Source organism: Formica exsecta, unplaced genomic scaffold (assembly GCF_003651465.1).
Source record: "Formica exsecta isolate Colony F162 unplaced genomic scaffold, ASM365146v1 scaffold182, whole genome shotgun sequence".
NCBI classification, from domain to species: domain Eukaryota; kingdom Metazoa; phylum Arthropoda; class Insecta; order Hymenoptera; family Formicidae; genus Formica; species Formica exsecta.
In genome coordinates, this window is record NW_021849132.1 from 48,353 (window position 1) to 54,852 (window position 6,500).

The following is a 6,500-nucleotide window of genomic DNA, read 5'->3' on the forward strand; positions in this document are numbered from 1 at the left end:
AAAATTGATTATCTAAATTAGCAACAAAGGTAGCAATAAAATTATTAATAAATTAAATAATTAAGATCTCTGATAAACTAATGTTTTAGTTTGACGACACCTTAATAACTTTTGTGCGCAGCATACTATGTGAAACGCGCGGTAGAAAAGCTTTATCGGCGACTCGTGTCCACGCAGTCAGGAAGTCACTTGATAAAAACCATTTATCACGTTATTTATCATATTTATTTTTGCAGGTGCCGCCAATTGCAAGGCAGTACAAGCTGTGCGTCGCGACGATACCACGTAGCTACCACATCTGAGTAAACCTGCTTATCAATGGGCTATCAATGTGTACTATTGGCGACGCCTTTGCTCGCTATACTTTAATACCTACACGTGCACAATCGAATAAGCATCGAGATGAAGACCCTGTTCCTAACGCGCGCTACACATATATATATCGTAATTATATTGCTACGGGAAATTCATAATTTTCACGCCGGCAATTGGCCCGATCAAGCCTCGTGAAAGTGCGAGGTTATTATAAAAGAACAATTTACTTTATTACATCGTGCTCTAGCGCATTAAAGAGCAAAAAAAAAGAAAGAGTTATAGACTAATAAAATTTGAGATTAATTTCTGTTCACAGTGCGCGAAAATTTTGTTCTAGATTCTAGATTATTATTTATTAAAAATGTTTAGCTTTAAACGTAAGATAACGTAAAATTATTAAGTTCTTGTTAAATCAATTTGCGTACATTTTTTATATGCACATGATATTTTAAATAAACTTTTTTAATGATAATATCAATGATGATAATAATAGTGATTCGGTAAAATAATAATGATAAGTTATAGAATAACAATAATTATATACAAAATATAAATGTGTACAATCTAAAACGATTCTTAATAATTAGTTGTAACTACTATATTTTTTACACATACGATTCATCATTAATAATAATAATAATATACCTTTCACAGAAATAGCGAGTTCCGTTGCTGCAAACGCGCGCACATCGTTAAAAGTACAAGAAGAAGATACCGAGGAAGTTGCCGGTAGCTCGACCGTCGCAAGAAATTCAACGTTCTTTGTGTGCACCATTAGCGATGCAAATTTGCATCTTGTGGTACATAATTGGCCGATATTGTGCCTTCGTTAAGAATCCATTCTGCGAGTTATCGGCGCCGCGACGCGCAACCGACGGCTTTCTGGTTGAAAGGAAACATTTCCACGTTACGTTGCGATTTTCACGCTTCGATGATATTAGCGAGAAGGACGGGAACACAAAAACGTTACGCGAAGGTCTCCATGGCAAAGGTGAATTTTTTGTAACACGATCAGTTCAAGAATGTCATGGTCGGCGACGAGAAGTAACAGAAGAGAGAAAATTTTGTTATTAACATGCCTTGCGCTTGGAAATGGCTCGTACAACATGTACTATATACAAACGGAATTGCTGCGAATAATAATTATATAAATTAAATTTGCGTTAAATGATAAAACAAGGCGATAATATATTTGTCACATATTTTTCAATATAAATTATTTCAAATTGTTCAATATTTTTAAATGTCGAAAGCTTGAAAAGATATATTTCTTCCAATTCTTCCGGATCTCGGAATAGACCCGGAAGCACGATCCGGTAATGCCAGTAACATCTTATACTTCCGGGTATTCTGTGTATTATTCTAACAATAAACATTTCGCGCTTTACCAGCTGACAACTGGCAGTTCCATTAGAGAAATGGCGCGCGTGCAGAATCGGAAGCTTCGCGATTGGCGAATAGCCAATTTATCAGACTGCAACGGCGACAAGTATATTCGATGTGCCGAGGGGGAAGTAAAGCATCGGCCACAGAATCGGTCGTTTCGCCGGCATATGTATCTCCCCGCGCGTTTACTTCGTAGGCATAATTAATATCATTATTGTGATGTCAATGGTAGGAAACGCTGCGAGCGCGTTTTACACGAGTTGTATATATACGAGCGAGGCTACCGCGCTTCATATGCTAACAAGTACGATCAAGCAACGTTGTTTTATGCTAAGCGAGTCACGGCTGTCACGTCAACGAAAGAGAGAGCATGTCACGTCGCGAAACGCATCGCAAGATATGCGCTCTCTCGGCTGAACAAAAAAGAAAAAAATCTTTCGTAGCCCAACGGAGTTCCTTTTCTCACACCGCGCGGTTCTGGGTCACTTGGAAATAAGGCGGCTGCACCAACAATGGGCTGTAATGTTGGGAACGAGACGCCGCAACCATGATAATCTCGTTGCCATCTTTATCTTCGCATTCTTTTCAAACCACAAAAGACATATATTTTAATTAAATAATACATATAAAAGAGACATATATATATCTTTTATAATTAAATAATAAAAAAAATTATTATAAAGTCTGTTCACGTATTAAAACTTTTCTTTTATATATTCCACATTTGATTGATGCATTTTGATTACATTCAATTACATTATGTTAAATATAATTAATGTGATTGATTTTTAATTCAAATGCAGATATATACATGCATTTGATATTTTTATGAACAAATGTAGACGTTGTACGCAGATAGCTTTATATCGAAATTTCTTAACAAATTCTAAAGAGTTCATTTTTGCATCACATTGTTTCCTTAAACATAAGACCATCATATACTCGCGCGATTTCTTTTTAGTTTTTATCACGACGGCTAATGAGTTGGTAACCGTTAATGGAACTTGTTGCGATATTGCAAGCCGCGTGGCTGACAGGCATATGTGCTGCTCGTGACTGTGAGAAACTGTTTTTTTTTTCTTGCTCGCTCGCATCACGGATGCACTTACATATATATCCGTGAGAGAATCAAATTCCACTCGGAACAAAGGCTTACAATGTCGGCTGAACGGAACGAATATTCGTTAACGTCATTTTACCTTGGCTTCTCATTCGTTGCATATCAGTGGCGACACTATTAACATCGTCCATTAAACTGAATTAAAGATTAAAATTGTATACATGTTAGAAAAGGATAATAACCATGAAAAAAAAGTAAATATAATACAATATATTTTTTTTATATATATCAAATCAATATTGTTCTTAATATTTAATTCGCAACAACAGAAGCATAGCTCGTTTTCAATATCTGACTTAGGAGCTGAAAATCTGTGGTTACTCCACTGCTGCATATCGATTTATCGCGCAGCTGATTGCACGAAAAAAAATCTCGTTTGCCTTATTCAGCTCGCGTTATTAATCATATGCTCTGTCATACTGTCGTGAGGGAAAAACAGTCATTAGGAGAAGAGGGGAATAATACGAGAACGCTTACGCGATAGCGCATCAATAGTTGTTCATAGCTCACGAGTCATTCCGATCTCGGATCGACCGTGCCGATCGATTCGACATGCGCTCCGAGCTCCCCAAGCACCGAATAATCGTTTCTCATCTCGAGCGACGACGTACTAACGAGACGATAAAAGGGGTTTTTCTACAGAGAGGGAGAGTTACCGCTTTTTTTTTTTTTAGTTTAAAAACGACCTACATATGCTAAATCCACATGTTAACGATAGTAATGCTCTTTCGAAAGCGATTTTTATTGCTAGAGGAAAATAACATATTTTTCGTCGACCCCAGCGAGTGCTTCTTCATAGCTTGAAAGATAGAGAAGAAGAAAGAAGAAAGTTCATCTAAAAATATTTAATAATAAAACGTTACAACATATTTTATCTAAAAAGGAAAAACTAATAAAACGTGCGCGCGATTTGAAACAAACTTTTCAACTTGGAATTTCAAGTAAACCATTTTCTTTGTATTATTTTGTCACATACATCTCAATATACACAAAATAAAATTATTTACTTTATATAAAATAAATAAAACAAAAAAATTTTAATTACGATAAACTCATCTCCTTAAATTAATCGCTTCACGCGCAAAGAATATAAAATTTTTAAGGCAGATCACGTATACATATGTTACAGCGGATTTCTTTAACTCATTGCATCTCCGGGAACATGCGCTTGCCGTCGTCGACAAGTAGAAGATCCAAACGATCTCGCAGTACTAAAAATATGGCCAAGCCAGTCACGCGTGTGTCTCGGGTTTGTTTAAATCGAAACTAAGAAGGCGAAGAGAGAGAGAGAGAGAGAGGAAAGGGCCCGAGACCCGTCAACACGCTCGGCTAACGTAACGATCGTATACGTTCGGCTAAAGACTCTACTGTATAGAGGGTGACTCTCTTTCCTCTCTCTTGCATCCCTTCGGTATACATACTCTCGGCACTCACCGTTCCCTCCTTCGTCCGCAATGAAAACGTCGCGGTGACGTGTTTTATACGCTATTCGAACGGCTGTTAACGGACGGCGCTGAACAGGCGCCTTCAATGCCGTACGCGGGGCAGGCCGTATAATTAGAAAAAGTTCTATCGGATTTATTACCCCCTCCGTGCCACGGCCGTGATTTATTTATCGATACAATCGGAGGTTGGAAAGCTCACATGGAGTAACGTTTTCCAAAGCGAAAATGCAGTTTATTATAATATCCTACAATTTTTATAGAAAAAAATCTTTAGTTTTTTATCCTTTATATACATATAAACTGACTTAGAGGAGAGCTAATATATAAATAAGATTTGAGAACTTCAAAGATAATATTGTGGATTTTTAAAAATACCTTTAATGAATTATTTAATTTAGTCGAAAATACGAAGGAGATACAGAATTGAAAAAGTTGTTCTCGATTTTTTAACAAAAGATATAATGTATGAAAATGTCTATAAATAAATGTTACACGAGATATCCCGAATTAGAGATTCGCACAAAAGCTCGCATATATTCATGATGCTAAATGTTTGATTTTATGTCGATAAGATTCATTTCTATTTATTTTTGCAAGCATGTGTTCATTCGTACTCGTGTTGCAAAAATCCATCGATACTTAATTCTAACATAGTCTCTCTCGTGCAAACAGAAATGTATCCTTTTCTCCGCAAGTGTTTTCCACGGTGACGCGCAATTTACGATGGCGATTAGAAACTTTTTCGTAGAGGACTGCTGATAGAAAACGCAACATTTGAATGTCGCAGATTTCATTCTCACACGATTTATCGTCAGATATATATCCGAGACACGTGCATTCTGCAGCTCCTCGTCCCGTTTGCGTATTTTTGTGTGACTCTCTGAACTAACTTGTTCAAAAGTGAAATAAAGCACAAAGATTTTAAAATAAAATTCTTATTTTTCTAATATAAGTATTTACATTTATCAAAATATTCTAGTTTGATGCATTTCTTTAAATTGTTTATAACATAAGTCTTAAGATCGTCTAATTTATTTTTTAAATTATTATTTTTTTTTAATCGCTTAAATTATTATTTTATACAACAAAAAATAAACAAATATATAGCGGATTTTAAATTTTATCAAAATTTATTTGCCACATTGAGTGTATTGCGTCGGCGTAGTTGCATTATTGAACACGTCACACGAGCAGACGCAAACTGTGCATTTTAATATCGTGTTTTATCAAGTCGCGGAGAGCTTACGCCTCCTTCTTGCCGCTAGTCGCTAAATCATAGATCACACGCTCGTTGTCGATGTTGGAATCGCATTGTGGGAGGAAGTTGTAAATTCGCCATCCGTCGGCCCACGTCGAATCGATGACTAGCAATATGTTCCCGCGGGACAAATGCCGCTTTATACTCCGTATCACGAATGCGCACCGTACGAACGATATAAAACACGCAATCTTTGACGCAGCAAAAGGACCCTATATACATATTCGGTCTACAAAATGTGTTTTTACGCATTACAATGTTTACGAACTGGTAATAGTTAGACTGTTTGAATAAACGTCATATTAAAAGAATTTTTCTGAATATGGAGAGAACAGAAATCTATTTTTTCGAGTGCCTAAAAATTACATTTTATTTATAATTAAGAAAAAAGATATTTCCTCTCTTTTTTTCTCTTTTTAACTAATTATCGTCATTGTAAATATTATGAGAAATGCTAAGATCTCAAAAGTGAAATGTACACAAATATGTAAACATATGCAAATATATCTTTATTCATTTTTCGAAAATTCGATCATATGAGCTGAAAATGTGATAACAGACCAAACGAAAAAAACAATCTAAACGTGTTTAACACAACATTTCCGAAATATGATACCGTTCTACTTTGTCCGACATTTCCTCTGAGCAGTTCCATTTATCCAGATACCCTGAAAGCGTGTCCTAGGGGTTTTTCACTTAAATACATATTATATCAGCTGTCGAGACACAATATGGGACATAGATAGGGACAGAAGTAGATACGGCATTACGAGTCATTTTTAAAATAAGGGTTTCAAAAGTCCGTTTTGATGATGTATCGTACCAAAAAGGGGATTAACGTTTCTCCCAGAGTCCAATATACACAAGATAATAACCCAGACTTGTCGTTTTTCTATTGTAAAAAGCCAACGCAATGAGTTAGCGCATTCTTCGAGGAAATTCTCCGAGGATGCCTTTTATTTTCGCGGGCTATTTT

General features: G+C 36.0%; 1 long non-coding RNA gene across 1 annotated transcript; it reads left to right on the plus strand.

Annotated features, from left to right (window-relative positions):
* The first annotated feature begins 202 nt into the window (after positions 1-202).
* Positions 203-1,549, plus strand: LOC115233686. The gene is made up of 2 exons (XR_003883821.1): positions 203-519; positions 970-1,549. It is a non-coding gene; the product is annotated as an uncharacterized LOC115233686 (long non-coding RNA).
* The last annotated feature ends 4,951 nt before the right edge of the window (positions 1,550-6,500 follow it).